The 19,035-nt window shown below is 45.4% G+C and overlaps 1 pseudogene; it reads left to right on the forward strand.

The window, feature by feature from the left end:
- Window positions 1-16,481: 16,481 nt before the first annotated feature.
- On the forward strand, window positions 16,482-18,405 carry LOC148163970 (histo-blood group ABO system transferase pseudogene; annotated as a pseudogene).
- Window positions 18,406-19,035: the final 630 nt, after the last annotated feature.

Raw genomic sequence — 19,035 nt, forward strand, 5'->3', positions numbered from 1 at the left:
GGAGGGTGCCATCCCTGGGGTCCCTGGATATCCAAATGGAGATGCTCAAGCTCAAATGTGAAAGAGAAATGGGACATGAAATCTTCAGGTCCCTGGGGCTCCACTAATCAGATGACTGGGCACAAAGATGGGTATTCTCTTTTCAGATTGAAGGTGTATTTGCCACAGAAAATCAACCAAGTAATCAACAAATATTTACTGAAGACAAACCATCATCGTCCTTGTCATCAACTACAAAAACTTATTTTGTGTGTAACACACACATTACCCGGATTAGACCACAGAAGAGCAAAACTCTGGATTGTAATAGGGGAAGCTAAATATGACTACAAAGATAATAACACAGAAATTTCAACAGAAAGTATTATACAGTAAGAGATATAGGGTAAGAGATACAGGGATAGCCACTTTAGTGGGCATTATTCTAGAGTCATGATATGTTTAATAAGAAATATAAGAACTGATCCCTGTGCTTAGGGAATCACAGTTTAATTCGGGGATGAACTAAACATAATACTATGAGAAAGCAATAGGATATAAAGAGCTAAGATACAGATGCAGAATGAAAACCTGTGAAGATTGGAAACAAAAAAAGAGAGCAGACTCTATGGCGTCAATAGTCAGGGGTGGCTCCATGGAGGGGAGAGAGTGCTTTAGAAATCCTTTAAAGTCAGAGACAGTTTGGATAAATGAAGGGGAGAAGGGAGAGTTCAAGGCTTCAGGTGAAAATATCTTTAGTTTTGGTAAACTTTGGAGAGTTGGTCAGCAAATCATTTATTCAACATCAGCGTTCTGATGGAGGAACTGGACTATTTTGAATGGGAAATGAAGAACAGGTCCTTACGTCTATAACTGCAGGTTCTACTGATGGGCACACTCTTGGGTTTGGAAGTCATCCTTCTGTTCGTTCGGTAAACACTGACTAAGGACCTGTTATACACTGAGATTATACTAGGCTATATTAGGCAAGACAAGAAACACATCAAGGATATGGAAAAGTTAACAGGTTTAATTACATACAATGTGGTCCATGCTCTTACAAGGACAAACACAGATTTTAGAGGAGAACCCCCAAACTCAGGCTTGGGAAGTCAAGAAAAGTTGAGATGTGCAGAATAAATAGGGGTTATCCCGGCAAGGGACGTGGGATTGTAGGAAGCATATCCAGATGGCATGAATAATTTGGGTAAAAAGCCGACCTGGCTAGGTTTAAGAACCCCAGGTTGTTCTGTTTGGCTGGAATGAAGAGGCAAGAAGAGTTGAGGCCAGGTATATAGGCCAATGCCAAATGGTAAAATACTTTCAAGCAGTGATAAAGAATTTGGACTTTGTCCTGAGGACCGTGGAGAGTCAGAGAATAATTTTAATCTGGGGATGGACATGATTGCATCTGTTCTGAAACCTCATCCAGGCTGCAGTGTGGAGAATGGATTGGATGCTCCAGGGTCAAAGCTGATATTATCATACAGCATTTTCATAACTGCCCTAAATGAGAAAGGGAAAAATGTGTGTAGTCTAGTCTCCTCTGCCCATGCCTATTGTCTGCTTCTTGACTCAAGATTGCAGTCTTTATCCTTAGAGGCATGGGATTCTGATCCTCAATACCTACAAGAAGGTTTTCCTGATTCTACCTGGTTCTACCCCAGCAATGGATAGATGACTGCTCAAATTTCTGTCTGCTCAAGTCCTAGCCTGATCCGAAAGGAGACCACTTGCTAACACATATAACAATCATATAACTCAGCACAATTATGTTGTGGAGGACAAAACATCAGGGAATTATAGTAATTCAGTTTAATATCTGCTGAAAGCGTTGATAAAGGCTTATGTGGCTGTTCAGAGAAATTGCATGCGGTAAGAAAGCCATTGCCATAACCACTGAAAAACACTTGGTATTTTGACAAAATTTAAAATGCCCTCTCAGGAAGGACTCTATTCTTCCCTTGAATAACATTTTAGATCTTGAGGTAAAGGCAAGGGATATGTGTGGTAAGGAATTATGTTCATATTATACACAGCTCTCAGCTTGTATTCCAGGAGCTCCAAATTCCTTTTTTCTTTTCTTTTTATGTTTCAGTCAGTATAAAAGCAAAATTGATCTGACTTCACAAATTGTGCTTCTAGCAAATTTTAAAAGTACTTAAAATGTTATCTTTGAAAATCAGGTAATACCACAGGACATCTGTGCATTCCTTTTATTCTGGGCAACCCAGCAGGCTTCCAGGTTAATAGAATCTGTGTGTGATTGCAGATGTTTAATACGCCTAATTAATTAAACGCTGATCCCAGTCATCATGCTGCGAGATATAAATACTGTCTGGGAAGGGCTGTTTCATAAGATGACAAGTCTAATAGTGCAAATGTTGCAACACCATTCAGAGGAGGAAGGAAGCTGTTCTGGAGTTTTACTAAAAATAAGATGCTTGTACTGAAAAAGGAAATTATAAGTGCATGTTCTACCCACCTAGGTTGGCCATCTATTCCATTCCAAAGAGTAGCACTCACTTCCAAACCACTCTCTGAGATAAAAGGAGTTGCAATTGAGGAAGAGTAAGAAACTGACAGATCTTCTGTTATTTGGATAAATGATCCTTTCTCCTTTCCTTTCATATAATTGCACACTTGAATCGAATAAACAAGAAGTTAGTGGATTAAATAAACATGAATAAGAAGGCCTAAGCATAAGAGACAAAGGTTGCATCCTGCCATATTTAATATGGGCTTCTTAAAACAGATATACACATTTAGTATTACTTTATGAACAGATATTTTTCAGTTGCATTTTGGGAGCTGTATTATTGTTTAGATCCATTACTTTTAGGTTCTTATCCTAACTGCATGGAACTGTTTAAACATGAGAAAAAGCAGTTTATTGGAGAGTATATCCCATTGAAAACAATTTATTTCTAGCATGGCAAGGATACTAAACTTCCTTATTGTTGGCACATTTAATCCATTTTTAGAATCCTAATGTTTGAAGCTGAACCAAAAATGGAATATTTTCAGGGGAACAAGAATTGAAGTGGATAAATCACTTCTGAGAATTTTGCAACAATCCAGGTGAGAGATGGTGGCAGGAGAATAGGAGATGGTGAGGAGTAGGTTGACTCCGCAAATATTTAGAAGGAAATGGTGCAAGAAAAAGAGAGGACTGAAGGATGATTCCAGAATTCCTTTGAGCTGCTGGATGGTGGTGGTGCTAACGAAAGAGATGGGGAGGGGCGCCTGCGTGGGTCAATCGGTTAAGCATCAGACTCTTGATTTTGGCTCAGGTCAGGCTCCACACTCAGTGGGGAGTCTGCTTGAGATTCTCTCTCTCCCTCTGCCCCTTCCCCCTCATACAAGCGCATGCAAACCCGCTTGCGCTCTCTCTCTTCTCTCCCTCTCTAAAATAAATTTAAAAAAAGAGAGAGAGAGAGAGATGGGGAATATTTGCGGATGGGACAAAGGTTGATGGAGAGAGTGGTTGAATTGCCTGCTTAGCTTCCTTCCTTTTTTCCTTTCAGGCAGGGTGGGAAGGTGACTGGACAGAGGTTGGAACTCTCATGGCTGAGTATTTTAGGGGTTGGGGGGCCCTTGTGGGGCTGGGGTTGACACAAGGAGATTGTGAAGAGGCAGCCTGGTAGCAAGAGACTGGCTCCATGAGGGGGATTAAGCAAATGAGTAAATATACTGGTGGCACCCGGAGCCAGGTTTGTTATTGTTGGAGAAGGTACAGATATGGAAAGGGGAGAGCTAGAGTGAACCCGATGGGGTTGGAGGGCAACCAGATATATCTGTGTGAACTCATGGCGTGCGTGTGTACACACACATATATACACGCATCATATGTATACACCTAAATGTGTATATGTATTCACATATGTGTGTGTATATATATATGTACATATATTTCCTAGATCTGGCCAACATCCATAGTAAAAAAAATACAAACAAAAGGCACACATTTCCCCGCATAAATCTATATTGTGTAGTAACTAAAATACTGTTCAGAGCCGTGGCTAGAATTAAACAGTACAACAATACACAAAAAAGAACCCAGTAGCAGTGAATGCCCTGGTAGCAATGGACAGATCTTGGTTTCTAAATAGCACTCTCCACTAAAACACTGAAAGGAAACACTACCTAAAGAATTGGCTGACTCTAGGGCTGGGCAGTGAAAAGAACAAGAGCAACTTAGAATACCTTTTTGTATCAGAAAGTAGGGAAGTGCTCACAGAATGATGGGCTATGTAATAAAGAAACAAAAGCCTTCTTGAAGGGCTTCCTCTAATCAAGTCTGGGTCAACCTGGGCATCAAAATAAGTAATGACAGCAGTGGATTATAATTCATTAAGCAATAAAGGAATATATGAATTTACACTTTCTCCCCATCTGTTAACCATTATAATAATAATTGATCCAGGCAAAAAAACATTGATGATGCCAATTAATAAATGTAAAAGTAATGACAGAATCAAAAAAACCCCATTTGTTAACCATAATAATAACATTACTATTATATTAATAATTATAATAAATATTAATATTAATATATGATAACATTATTAATTAATAATAATCAATAATAATTGATCCAGGCAAAAAAACATTGATGACTTCTAAGTTTCAGGTCTCATTAGTCTCTTGTGCTCTGTGATAGTTGCTCAGTGTTGCTTTGCATTTATATGGCCTTGACAGTTTTGAGGAATACTGGTTAGATGTTTTGTTGAATGTCCCTCAATTTGAATTGTCTTATGTTTTTCTCATGGTTATTGGGATTATGAGTTTTTCAAAGAATTCCGTGGAGATGAAGTACCCTTCTCCTCACTCCTATGAGGGAGTCCATGGTGTACAGGTGACATCAGGGCTGAAACTAAACCTTGGTCCCTTGGGCAGGGTAGTGTTTTCCAGGTTTATTCACAGTTCCCTCTCCATCCTTTATTCTTTGAAATTGAGTTGCTCTGTTTAGCGCACACTTGGGGGTGGTGTTGATGAAGTGTCAGCTCCTGCGAGGTGTAGTATCTACATATACTACTTAGAATTCTTCTGGGGCGCCTGGGTGGTGCAGTTGGTTGGGCGTCCGACTCTTGTTTTGGGCTCAGTTCGTGATCTCAGGGTCGTGGATTCGAGCACCTTGTCAGGCTCTGTGCTCAGAGGTGAGTCTGCTTGAGGATTCTCTCCCTCTGCCCCTCACACTTGTGCTCTCTCTCTCTCTAAAATAAATAGATAAATCTTAAAAAAAATAGAATTCTTCTGTAGGGAGTATTTGCCTCTTTCCCCCTATTTATTATTTTTGCAGTATAGACTCACATACATTTATTTTATACTTTGGATGATACTCCAATACTGTATTATTTAATTTGCTGTTTTTTTCTAGCTTTGGCCATTGGGAGTGCTTTCACATGGCTACTGTGTCTGTTTCATGTGACCCTACCTTTTTTTTTAAATATATCTTTACTTTCATATTATAAAATGCTCCAGGCTTATCTTGTATTTTCCCTAGCTCAGTCCTGCATTTCTCGAAGATGACCTAGTTCCTTACATTGGAGAATGTTAATTGGAAACCAAGATCTAGACACAAGGCATCCTTGTTGCTCCTGAGATGTCATTGCTTTTAGGCCCCCTGAGGTAGATAAGACAAAACCAGGCAATGCAGGCATGTATCCTAACCCACGTGGACATGCATGCCTGTACTGATTCTGTATCTATCCATCTGCATATATATTAAACAGGAGTTCATACTGCTGTTTCCAACCCATATCCAGTACCACAGGGTTCATTTTATCCTTCACTTCTTGCTTATACTGAATAATTTTTGAATGTTTAACTCTTTTCTTAATTTCCAGATTTTATTGACTGATTTGAGAGAGAGAGCACAAGCAGGGGAAGGGGGAGAGGGAGAAGCAGGCTCCCCACTGAGCAGGGAGCCCCACGTGGGGCTCGATTCCAGGACCCTGGGCTCATGACTTGAGGCAGATGCTTAACTGACTGAGCCACCCAGGCGCCCCAATTCTTGAATGTTTAATAAACATTGCATTCCTGGAATAAACTCCACTACTATTATAGTGTATTACCCTTTCCCTATCTTACTGGACTTCATTTGCTAAAATTAAAAATAAACCGGTGCATTTATGTCCATGAAGAATATTGGTCTGTAGTTTCCTTTTCATGCAACATCTCTGTGTTAATCTCACTCTCAGGATAATGCTGGCTACATAAAATAAGTTGGGAAGTGTGTTCCATGTTTCAGCTTTTGGGAAGAGTTAGTGTAAAATTCCTATTGTTTCTTCCTTGCATGGTAGGCTTTGCCAGTAAAGCTCTCTGGACCTTGAGTTCACTTTGTGGAAGGGCATGGGATTGGGAATTCAGTTTCTTTCATAGGTATTTAGTAAGCAATTCAGGCCATCTGTCTTCTTGAATGAGCTTTGGTAGGTTTTATCTTTCAAAGAATTTATCCCTTTCATCTAGCTAGTCAGATTTATAGGCACAAGATTGTTCATAGTTTTCCCTTATTATCTTTCTAATGACTGCCCGTCTGCTGCATTTGTGCTGATGCCATCGTTCTAATCCCTAATATTGGTAATTTTTAATTTTTTCTCCTTTCCCCCCTTGGTTAGTCTGACTAAAGTCAGCTGTACTGGTTCTTAAGGAACCAGTTTTACTTTCATTAACTTTCTCTATTTGTTTTTGCTGTTTTCTATTTCATTGATTTCTTCTCTGTTATTTCTTCTACTTTGGGCTTAATTCATTCTTTTACCAGTTCCTTAAAGTGGGAGCTGAGGTCATTGATTTGAAATCTTCTTTTTCTTCTAATATATTGAACACTATAAATTTCTCCCAAGTAGTGACATCCCACATTTTATGTTAGTTATACATTTTTTAGTTAGTTCAAAATAATTTCTAATTTCCCCTTTGATTTCATATTTGATGCATCAATTATTGAGAAGCATGTCATTTAGTTACCAAATAGTTGGGAATATTTCGGTTATTGAGTTATAATTTAATTGCATATTATGGTCAGAGTACATATTTTGAATAGCTTGATTCATTTTAAACTTTCTTAGACTTGTTTTATGGCCTAGAATGTATTCTATCTTCATCAATGTTCTTGGTATACCTGAAAAAGATGTATGTTCTTCTGTTTGTGGTGGAATATTCTATAAATGCCAATTAGTTCAGGACAGTTGATAGTGTTCACATTTTCTATATCCTTACCGATCTTCTGTACATTTGTTCTATAAATTATTGAGAAAGGTTATTGAAATCTCTGAATATAATTGTAAATTTGTCTACTTCTTGTAGATTATATATATTTTATCAGTTATATTGATAAAATAATTCACATACCATACAGTTTACCTGTTTAAACTGTGTAATTCAATGGCTTTCAGTAGATGCAGAGAGTTCTGCAACCATTACCACAACCCGTTTTAGAACATTCTTATTCCCCAGGGCGCCTGGGTGGCTCAGTCGTTAAGCGTCTGCCTTCGACTCAGGTCATGATCCCGGGGTCCTGGGATCCAGGCCGACATCGGGCTCCCTGCTTGTCAGGAAGCCTGCTTCTCCCTGTCTCACTCCCCCTGCTTGTGTTCCCTCTCTCGCTGTCTCTCTCTCTGTCAAATAAATAAATAAATTCTTTAAGAAAAAAAAAGAACAAATCATTGTACCACTGTCCATGTTGGTATAGATCTACATCAATTCTAAATAGTCTAGGTTCCCTCCTTCTTCCAAGTTTTGTCCATATATATTTTTTTAAAGATTTTATTTATTTGCCAGAGAGAGACAAAGCAAGAGAAGGAACACAAGCTGGGGGAGTGGGAGAGGGAGAAGCAGGCTTCCCGCGGAGCAGGGAGCCAGATGTGGGGCTCAATCCCAGGACTCTGGGACCATGACCTGAGCTGGAGGCAGACGATTAACAACCAAGCCACCCAGGCAACCCTCCATTTTTTTAAGACAAAGTAAAATGACTTTTTCATTCCATAGTTCTCATTTTTGTGTTAATACTTCTCACTCCTTTGTCAGAGTACATATTCTTCAACATTTTCTTGACTTAGGTTCTTCTTTCCTTGAAATGACTGTCAGGGTCAGTCATTGTCCATTTAGATTATTTTGCAACCATAGTTATGAGAGATTGACTGTTTATACCATTTCATCCTTTCACTGTATTAATGATGATGATCATGTATATCTGTATTGATTAGAAAAAAAAAACTTTTGTCTTTAGGTTTCTTCGGGATTTAAATGAATAAATAGCAGTTCACTTATATATCCAACTCAAAGAACACAGAATGCTTGTTTTCCCCCTGGGAAAACTATTTAAGAGCCAATTAAATTATGAAATATTTAGAAGGTTATTTATTTTAATGTAATGATTTGCTCCTAAGCAAGTCTAAGCTGTTATAGGTGTGTATGCACTGTAATTTGATGTCATTTTAAAGAGAGCTTGTAGCTTGAAAGAAAGGCATAATAAAATTGTAGTTAAAAAATCTTCATACTGATACATTTTTCTTCAACTATGTGATTTTTATTTAAATATTTTATTTATTTATTTGAGAAAAAGAGAGAGCACAAGCAGGGGGAGCAGCAGAGGCAGAGGGAGAAGCAGGCTCCCCGCTGAGTGGGGAGACCGACATGGGGCTCTTGGTCCCAGGACCCTGGGATCACGACCTGAGCTGAAGGCAGACGCTTAATGGATTAAGCCACCCAGGTGCCACAACGATGTGATTTTTGATCACTTGAGTCTTTTTGTTTACACTGGTAGAAGTTTGAGATCACTGCATATTTAGAAGCTAAGATTACTGATTGCTTTGGGCTCCTGAAACAGTTGATTGTATCATCGTTCACCTGAGCGACAGATCTGGTGGGCGTCTTGGGGCGGGGGGAAGAAGTGTATAGAAGATACCTTTAAAGGTGATGATATTATAAATCAGTTTCCCTAATTTGCATAAATTAATGAGCTGTTTGCACTAAAGACATTTACAAAGTATATAGGAAAATATCTAAAACTGATGTTGAGGTGCCAGGACATGGATAAATGCAACTGGGTCGTGTTTTCCTTTTTGGTGTCGGAATTTGTGGCAAACAGAATAGCTTGTGGCTTTTTCATTTCTTCTTTAGTAAAATATTGGTTCATCTCCCCCTCCGATTTACTCCCCTTCATCCTTCCCCTCCTGCTATCTTCTTCTTTTTTTTTTCTTAACATATATTGCATTATTTGTTTCAGAGGTACAGATCTGTGATTCAACAGTCTTGTACAATTCACAGCGCTCACCATAGCATATACCTTCCCCAAAGTCTATCACCCAGCCACCCCATCCCTCCCACACCGCCACCACTCCAGCAACACTCAGTTTGTTTCCTGAGATTAAGAATTCCTCATATCAGTGAGATCATATGACACATGTCTTTCTCTGATTGACTTATTTCACTCAGCATGACAGCATTCCCTTCCATCCACGTCATTGCAAATGGCAAGATCTCATTCCTTTTGATGGCTGTATAATATTCTATTGTGTATATATACCACATCTTCTTTATCCATTCATCTGTCGATGGATATCTTGGCTCTTTCCACAGGTTGGCTATTGTGGACATTGCTGCACATACCCCTTCGGATTCCTACATTTGTATCTTTGGCGTAAATACCCAGTAGTGCAATTGCTGGATCGTATGGTAGCTCTATTTTCAATTGTTTGAGGAACCTCCATACAGTTTTCCAGACTGGTTGCACCAGCTTGCATTCCCACCGACAGTGTAGGAGGGTTCCCCTTTCTCCGCATCCCCGCCAACATCTGTCATTTCCTGACTTGTTAATTTTAGCCATTCTGATGGGTGTGAGGTGGTAACTCATGGAGGTTTTGATTTGGATTTCCCTGATGCCGGTGATGTTGAGCACTTTTTCATGTGTCTGTTGGCCATTTGGATGTCTTCTTTGGAAAAATGTCTGTTCATGTCTTCTGCCCATTTCTTGATTGGATTATTTGTTCTTTGGGTGTTGAGTTGGATAAGTTCTTTATAGATTTTGGATACTAGCCCTTTATCTGATATGTCATTTGCAACTATTTTCTCCCATTCTGTCGGTTTTCTTTTGGTTTTGTGGACTGTTTCTTTTGCTCTGCAAAAGCTTTTTATTTCGATGAAATCCCAATAGTTCATTTTTGCCCTGGCTTCCCTTGCCTTTGGCGATGTTTCTAGGAAGAAGTTGCTGTGGCTGAGTTCGAAGAGGTTGCTGTCTGTCTTCTCCATTAGGATTTTGAGGGACTCCTGTCTCATGCTTAGGTATTCCAACCATTTGGAGTCTATTTTTGTGTGTGGTGTAAGCAAAAGGTCCAGTTTCATTCTTCTGCATGTGGCTGTCCAATTTTCCCAACACCATTTGTTGAAGAGACTGTCTTTTTTCCATTGGACATTCTTTCCTGCTTTGTCAAAGATAAGTTGACCATAGAGTTGAGGGTCCATTTCTGGGCTCTCTATTCTGTTCCATTGATCTATGTGTCAGTTTTTGTGCCAGTACCATACTGTCTTGTTGATGACAGCTTTGTAATGGAGCTGGAAGTCCGGAATCATGATGCCGAGGGAGTGGGAATTTTTTACGTCACTGTAATAGTTGGTCCCTCGGGGGTGGGCAATTCCTGTTCTACTGTTGACGTTGTCTCTAGCAGTTTGAGTATGCATTACAATCCCATAGGGAAATGGCAGGGGGGCTACAGTGGTCGGCAGGCTATTGTTGTTGATGATATTTATGAGTGGGTTCCATATGATGAGATGTGAGTTCCTATGGATAGGGATCCTCATTAAGTGCCCCTAAAGAGTGCTTTTTCTGAGTTTAATAGTAGATATAGTTTTATTACTTTTAATAGCCCTCCTTCTTCTTGGTACCCCAATGAGCAGTGCATTACAATGTTGCCTGCATTTTATTCGTGTGTGGATGAGTGTTTGAGAACGGAAAATGTTGGCAATGCCTCTACAAATTGCACACTGGAACATCGAAAGAATAAAATTGTATTTTTGAGAACAAAATAGGAAGTATCCTCCTGTGATTCTTAGTTTAAACCAGGGGAGGGGGCCTTTTTGTGGTATTGGTAATGAGTATCATAGTCCTTCTTAGGGAACATTATCAGACTGTAATGGGAACTTGGTCTCTGTTATTGTAGAAGAATCAGGAGTGGAAAAATTATTTGTCTCCTGTTTCATTATCCATGAACATTTCCACAATATTTGGTTTCACACCTCTGCCATTGTGAAATCATCCCAGATTTGGCACCAGCTCACCCTCCTGTGCAAAGGGTATGTTTCAACCGAGAAAAAAGCAGCTTCTGGGTGACTGGGAGACTCTAGGATCAGAATGCTGTTGGTAAGCACTCTTACTGTGATCCTAAATTCTGAACAAGCTCCTGACATCCAGACTAAATAGAGTTCAGATTTAGAAACTTCAGATAGAAATTTTGTGTCCATGATGACAACTAAAGAACACGTGTGATCCTTAAACCGAACTCTAACCCTTAACTTTAACCCTAAAAGCTAACGTGACCCTAAGCCCCAAACTGGAACCCTGAATCTCAAACCTGAAACTGAACCCCATACCCAAACTCTGAACCCAAGTCCTGAATCCCAGCCCTGAACCACGAACCCAAACCCTGAACCAGAACTCTGAGTCATGAGCCCTGAACCCAAACCCCAGCAAGAACCCAAACACAAATGTGACCTTAAACTTTATCCCCTAAGCCTTAAGTCTTAAACCCTAAATCATAAGCCTAAATCCCTAAGCTCTCATCCTAACCATTAACCTCACCTTCACCCAAAACCCTCACCCTCACCCTGATCCTAAACCCAAATCTTGATCTAGAACTATGACCCAAACCTGAACTTGGACCCAGACCCAAGCCCTTGACCACATTTTGTTTATGCATTCACCATGGATGAACATTTGCACGGTTTCTGCCTTGTGATTATCGTGAACATTGTTCGGGTTTGGGGGCTAGGGTTAGGGTCTTGGGCTGGGGTCAGGACCAGCTTGAGATCAAGTTTGGGTCGGAATCATGTTCAGTCAGGACCAGGGCACTTTTTGAGTCAGGACTGTTGTCATTCCGTATTGTTTCCAATTAATTGTTTCTTAGCTATTTTTGGAGAAGTTGGGGGGATATTGGGCTCCATTCAGCTTGAATTTTCAGAATTTAATGGCTTCAGCTGGACCCAGGGAGCGAGCAGGTGCTTCCATTGAACGGGGAGCTCACCTTGTCCTGCACTGCCTCCCCCGCCTGCAGAGGGCGCACGACCCCAGCTCCCGCCAGGAGCCCAGAGCTTGGCCTGCGCAGCCGTCGTGACAGGGGCAGACCTCCTCAGAACCTGAGGTGGAGGCTTCTGGGGGTCGCGTCCGCGCTGACAGAAGCCAGGCCTCCTCAGGACCTGCTCTGGAGGCTTCTGGGGGCCGTGGGGCCCATCCACGCTGACAGGAGTCCGGCCTCCTCAGGACCCACTGTGGAGGCTTCTAGAGGACATGGGGCGGCGTCCACGCTGACAGGAGCCCGTCCTCCTCAGGACTCGCTGTGGAGGCTTCTAGAGGACACGGGGCGGTGTCCGCAAGGACAGAAGCCCGGCCTCCTCAGGCCCCGCTCTGGAGGCTTCTGGGGGCCGTGGGGTGCGTCCACGCTGACAGGAGCCCGGCCTCCTCAGGACTCGCTGTGGAGGCTTCTAGAGGACACGGGGCGGTGTCCGCAAGGACAGGAGCCCGGCCTCCTCAGGCCCCGCTCTGGAGGCTTCTGGGGGCCGTGGGGCGCATCCACGCTGACAGGAGCCCGGCCTCCTCAGGACCCGCTCTGGAGGACGTGGGGCGCGTCCACGCTGACAGGAGCTCGTCCTCCTCAGGACCCGCTCTGGAGGACGTGGGGTCGCGTCCACACGGACAGGAGCCCGGCCTCCTCAGGCCCCGCCGCGGGAGGAGAAGGTGAGGAGAAGCCGTCTGAGCGGGGACCGCGGAGGGGGCCCGAGCTCACAGGACGCAGCGGAGGAAGGGCGGGTGCGCAGACGGCGGGGTGTCCGTGGCTCTGTGTGCGGTGACGTGGGGTCCCCGCGGTGCCGTGCGCGGGGCTGTCGGGGCTCCGCTCTCCGGCCTCGGATCCGCTCGGCGGCCCCCGCGGCCGTGTCCACGCGCACCCGGAGTCGGTTCCTGGGCTGCTCCCGCGGTCTGCGGTCCGGGCCGGCCGCCCGCCGCTGTGCTCCGGCTCCCCCGCCTCGGCCCCGCGGCTCCTCCCCGCGTCCACACCCGCGTCAGGGCTGTGGGTTCCGTGTCTGCGAAGACCCCGCTGGAGGCCCGTAGCGGCGGCGCGGACTCTGCGGACGGCGGGGGGAGAGTAGACGTGTCCGCAGCGTGCGCTCTGCCCTGAGCGCGGGGCGTCTTCCCGGCGTGTCTCCCTCGACGTCCGCGGTCCGTGTCTCACGGGGTCGGAGGGCAGGTGTGTCGGCTCCTGGGGACGTGTGCTCCTCGGTGTGTGGTTCTTCTCGATGCGGCTGTGAAGGAGCCTGTGCTCCGCGGGTCTCGTCCCGATGGTGTGTGAGGAGCGCCTGGAAATGCACCGGATTTTTGTCTCTCGGTTTTGCTCCTTGCCAACTTACCGAATTTATCCGTCCTGTTGACCTTAAACTGAAAGTGCGGTCGTTTTACCAGCAAAATGGGTTTATTTGGGAAGAGCAGAGACTTGCCGTCCGGGACAAGCCAGCTCTGGCCACATCGCGGACGAGAAAGGACGGAGAGGAACAGCATGTCGTGGAGAAGGAGGAGGCAGCGGGGGGCGCTGTTCCGACGGGAAGTCCGCGGAGAGAAGCCGGCTTCGGGGTGACGGCGGCTCGCCCCCCTGAGCTGCGGGGAGCGTGGGGTTCCTGGAGGAGCGGACACCTGCGTCCTCCGCTCCGGGGCCTGTGACTGATGGGTGTCTGCTGTGGAGGCTTCCGACCCCGGGCCTGTGACTGACGGCCGTTCCCGTCCCTGACCCTGAGCGGCGGGCTCCCCGCTCCGGCCTCCCCGCTGGCGTCCCCAGTCCACGTTCCTGAGGTGCCCTTCTTCCATTTTCACAGTTCTAACCAGGTTTTGGGGGAGGGTTGTGGAGAATGGGAATTCCAGATCCCACTGCTTCTACTGCACCCAAGACACAGGGGCTGCTGACTGAATCCTCCCACGAGTCTCTCGCTACCACGTGGCCTCCTTCAAGGGCCAGTGGGCTCTCCGCGGTGGGGGAACCGGGTCTGGGAGGGCGCGGCCTCCATCCTGAAGTCTGGTGTCGTCTCTGCTTCCGTGACCTGGTGCTGACGTGGTGGTTTGGAAAAGTAGTGGACTCTGCGGTGATTTCAAAGTGCGGTAAAATTAGGTGGTCTTTTTGTTGAGGAGTTGTAAAAGCTCTTTACATATTCTGGACAACAGACTCTTAATAGATACATAATGTACAAATATTTCCTTCTGGGGGCTGTCTTTTCACTTTCAGGATAGTCACTTCTGATGTACAAAGATTTGTAATTTTTTTTTTTTACATTTTTTTTAAGAGCGAGGGAGAGAGAGTGTGTGAGTGGTCGGGGGCAGAGAGAGTGAGAGAGACTCTCAAGCAGGGCCTACACTCAGCGTGGAGCCTGACATGGGGCTTGATATCATGACCTGAGCCAAAATTAAGTTAGATCCTTAACTGACTGAGCCACCCAGGCGTGCTGAAATGATTTTTACTTTTGAGGATATTATTTTTCTTTCTATTCTTATGCTTTGCTGTCAAAGCTAAAAGCATTGCTAAATCCAAAGTTATGAAGATTTATCCCCATTTATTTCTTTTGAGTTTATAATTTTACCTCTTACATTTAAACCTTTACTTATTTTGAGCTAACCTTTCTATGTGGAATGAGGTAAAGGTCCAGTTTCTTTCCTCTGCACATGGATAACCAATTGTCCCCCAATGTAACGTTGTCCACCCTTGTCAAAATTCAATGGACCATAGAAGAACGGGTTTATTTCTGGTCTCAGTTAAATCCCACTGATCTGTATGCATACCTTTTCAAAAGTGTATCCATAACAATAAAAATTGTTATTTTCTATATTTATTTAAAAAATTTTTAAATTTAAATTCAATTAATTAACATATAATGTATTATTTGTAATACATTTGTAATGTATTCAATAGTATGTCTTTTCATCACCATGGGGTGTCTTCAGAATTATTTAGGTTTCCCTTACTTTCTTTCAGCAATGTTTTGTAACATTCAGTGTACAACATGTGCACCTTGATTACATCTTTTCCGAAATATTTGGTCAATATTGATGTTCTCTAAAAAGGAATTGTTTTCTTAAATTCCATTTTGGATGATTCATTGTTATTGTATACAAATAAGAGAGATTTTTGTGTATTGATATTTTGTCCTGTAACTGTGCTGAATTAGGTAACTGGCTGTAATCATTTTTTGTTGATTCTTTAGGAAGCTCTATATAAGATGATGTCATCCCTGGTCTCTGAATAGACAGAGTTCTAGTGTTTCCTTTCATATGTGGATGCCTTCATTCTTGGCTTATCTTTCTGGGTAGAACTTTCAGTCCAATATTGAGCAACAGGTGAAAACCAGCATCCTGTCCTTGTTCCTGATTTCAGAGTAGAGCTGTCCATCTTCAGACTTAAGCATAGTGTTTGCTAGAGATTTAATGAGAAAATTATTCCTTACTCCTGCTTTCATCAGTATTTATATCAGCAACAGACATTGGATATTGGTTAGAACATTTTCTGCATCAATTAATATGACCACATGATTTATTAAAAATTCATTGTGCTGTATAACATTGCTTGTTTCATTCTATTGAATAACATTTGAGGTGTTTGTGCAGTCACTTGCTTAGGGTGCACAGTCTATTTATGAGCTCTAGGTTTTGCAATTCTTCTGATCTTGTTCTTACATCTATTTTAAGAAAGGTACAGGAATGTATTTTGATGATTTTGTGGGGTTGGTAATAGTGGATAGGGTTAGGGTTAGGAGTTAGGGATTAGGGTTAGGGTTAGGGTCTCCCTGTCCCCTGCTGCACAGAACTCATTCTCCTCTGGTAATAGAGTGATATTTTTGGAACATAAACTTTGGTCCTCTCTGTGGTCTGCTCCCCTCCTGCCCGTCCTCTCCAGCCTCACCTCTTCCACCACGGCCCCCCTTTCTGTGGGCCACCCAAGTGTGTGGTCGTCCCACATGTGCCCTGGGCCTGACTACAAACAAGCCTTTGCTTTTGCTGTGCCCTCTGCCAGGATCACTCTTCTATCCCCCTGCTTCATATCTGGCTTGTTCCCCCATTGGCTGTGTCTGGACTTGCCCTCTGGTGACCTGACTCATGTCTGCTGGTTGAGTGTGCTTGTCCCCTATTTAAATGTAGTGCCCTCCTTCCCTGTGTGAGCGATTTACTAACCTGCCGGGTATGGGGCAGGCCCAGGGAAGTAGCCTTAGTGCCTACGCAAAAACATCAGTCTCAGAGGGGCTCACAACACTTGCTGATAATGGGGGAGCTGCTGTCCTCACAGGGGGGAGCAGGTAGTACCCTTAAAGGGGGACCAGCCATGGGACGTGGTTTGACAAGTCTTTGAACCCTTTGGGGCCGGGGAGATGTAGACCTGGACCTGGAAGCTTACACCCTTGGATTCAAGCCTGGGGCCTAAGCAAGCCCCCTCTTCTTCCTGGTGTCATATTTTGCCTTCCCTGTCCACGGGCTGGACCTGATTCCTGATGTGGCAGAGTTTGAGGGTGACCCTTCCTAGGAATACCAGTGGCTTACGGAGCACCTTGTCAGCAGGATGCCCAGCAGCCTTCCAGGGAGGACCCTACAGAAGTGGAGACCGGTCTGTGGGGGCCAGCGGCAGCCCACTCAATGCCAAGTGGGACGGGTGGCCGGTCCTGCTGATTCTAGCCGCTCTGTAAGACATAGAAATGAGGGGGGCGCCTGGGTGGCTCAGTTGGTTAAGCGGCTGCCTTCGGCTCAGGTCATGATCCTGGAGTCCCAGGATCGAGTCCTGCATCGGGCTCCCTGCTCAGCAGGGAGTCTGCTTCTCCCTCTGACCCTCTTCCCTCTCGTGCTCTCTATCTGTCATTCTCTCTCTCTCAAATAAATAAAATCTTTAAAAAAAAAAGACATAGAAATGAGGGCTGTGCCCAAAGGTGCTTCCTTCCTGGAAGGTGGGGATGGGATCTGCAGGGGGGGGTGACCAGTGGAGGGCACCTGCAGGGTTTGCCCAGGAGCTCAGCACAGGGGGAGTGTTCCTGGCTCCAGCATGCTGACTGTGGGGCGGCATGGGTTTCCAGCCTCCGAAGCCTCAGGCTCCCCTTTGGAAGTCAGGCTGCTGATGGGCCCCATCTCTGGGAACAGACATTTTGGGAGGTCTTGCAGGCAGATTCCCTCAGGAAGGTCAGGAGGTGGCTGTGCATAAAGCAGCCCAGGGCCTGCCCCCTTGAAGAAGATGCACACGTCCATGGCCCCAACCCTGGTGTCCTGCTGCTGGCCTCTGGCAGTGACTCTCTTCCTGCCCTGTCCACTGCCCCTGTGGATGCATGGTCTTCCTGGAGCTGTTCCTGCAGATGGCAGAGAAGCACTACATGGTGGGGCACGGGGTCACCTACTAGGTTTTCACCAATCAGCTGGCTGCCAGGCCCCGTGTTCCCCTCCAGGTAGGCCAGAGGGTGGTGGTCCTCATGGTGGACACAGAGTCACATACTACGTCTTCAAAGACCAGCTGGTTGCTGTGCCTCATGTGCCATTCTGGGAGGGCCAGAGGGTGGTGGTCATCGAGGTCCACGGCGTCCTGCTCTGGCAGGATGTGTCCATGCGACACATAGCAATGATCAGCCGCTTCCTCGAGCAGCGCTTCCTCTGTGACGTGGAAGACCTGGTGTGCGTGCACGTGGATGTGGGAATGAAGTTCTGGGACCATGTGGGCATGGAGATCCTGTCCCCCCTCTTTGGCACCCCACACCCCGGTTTCTACTGGGGAGCCCATGAGGACTTTATCTACGAGTGCTGGCCACAGTCCCAGACCCACATCCCCAGGGACCAGGGCAACTTTTACTACATGGGGGCCTTTTTTGGGGAATTGGTGGTGGAGTTTCCCCAACTGACCTCGGCCTGTCACCAGGTGATGGTGGTCAACTGGGCCAATGGGATTGAGGCCATGTGGCCTGATAAGAGCCACCTGAACAGGTACCTGCTGGGCCACAGGGCCACCAAGGTGCTGTCCCTGGAGGACCTGTGAGACCCACGGCTGCTGGGCTGGCCGCCCCATCATTCCCCGGGTCATGAAGAAGCTGAGATCCATGGGTGTGCCCAAGAATCACCAGGACATCTGGAAGTCACGAGGGGCTACCCCCGTCTCCATCAGGGGGTGCTACCTTGAGCGGAGCAGTCAGAGCAGATTCCTACTTCTGTCCCCTTGAGGGAAACTGTGGAGCCCAGCACTGCTTGCACGGGCACGCCACCGCCCCAACCAGCCCTGCACACAGGAGGCCTGCCTGGGGGCACAAGTTCCTCTCTTTGTGGTCACTACATTTTGATCATTTCCAGGTCCTTTGCAGCTGTGAACGGCTCCAGTTTTATGTCGGATGTTTTTCTGTGTCAATGCTGAGCAACCGTCTTTAAAAGAACAATTGAGGGAAAAGCTTTTCTCTGTGGTTCTCAACAGACATCTCCTCTGGGGCTGGGAGCAGCCCTGTCGCAGCCATGGAGCCAGAACGGGCGCTGGCCAGGTCTTCCCTCCCAGTCCTTACACCTCACTGCAGCCATGGGGCTTCAGGGTCAGGGCGCGCCGAGCCACCTCTCAGACCTCCCAGTGCCCTCACCACCAGAGGCCTTGGCCGTGGCCACTAGCTTGGCCTCCAGGAGCGTGGAGCCCTCTGGGCTATATAAGGTTCCTGCCTTGGTTTTAAATGGCTATTTCTGTGCTGGTGTTTGTGAAAGGTGGGCACTCACTCTGTCTGGATGCGCATCACCTTGGCATTGCTCAGTGCCCACCAGTGGGTTTGCACTTGTGCACTTTCTCTGGACCAGCTGCCTGCACTGTGTCTTAG

The sequence above is a fragment of the Eumetopias jubatus genome, unplaced genomic scaffold (assembly GCF_037043125.1).
Source record: "Eumetopias jubatus isolate StellerSeaLion01/CBP00866 unplaced genomic scaffold, mEumJub1_p1.0 scaffold_7, whole genome shotgun sequence".
NCBI classification, from domain to species: Eukaryota; Metazoa; Chordata; class Mammalia; order Carnivora; family Otariidae; genus Eumetopias; species Eumetopias jubatus.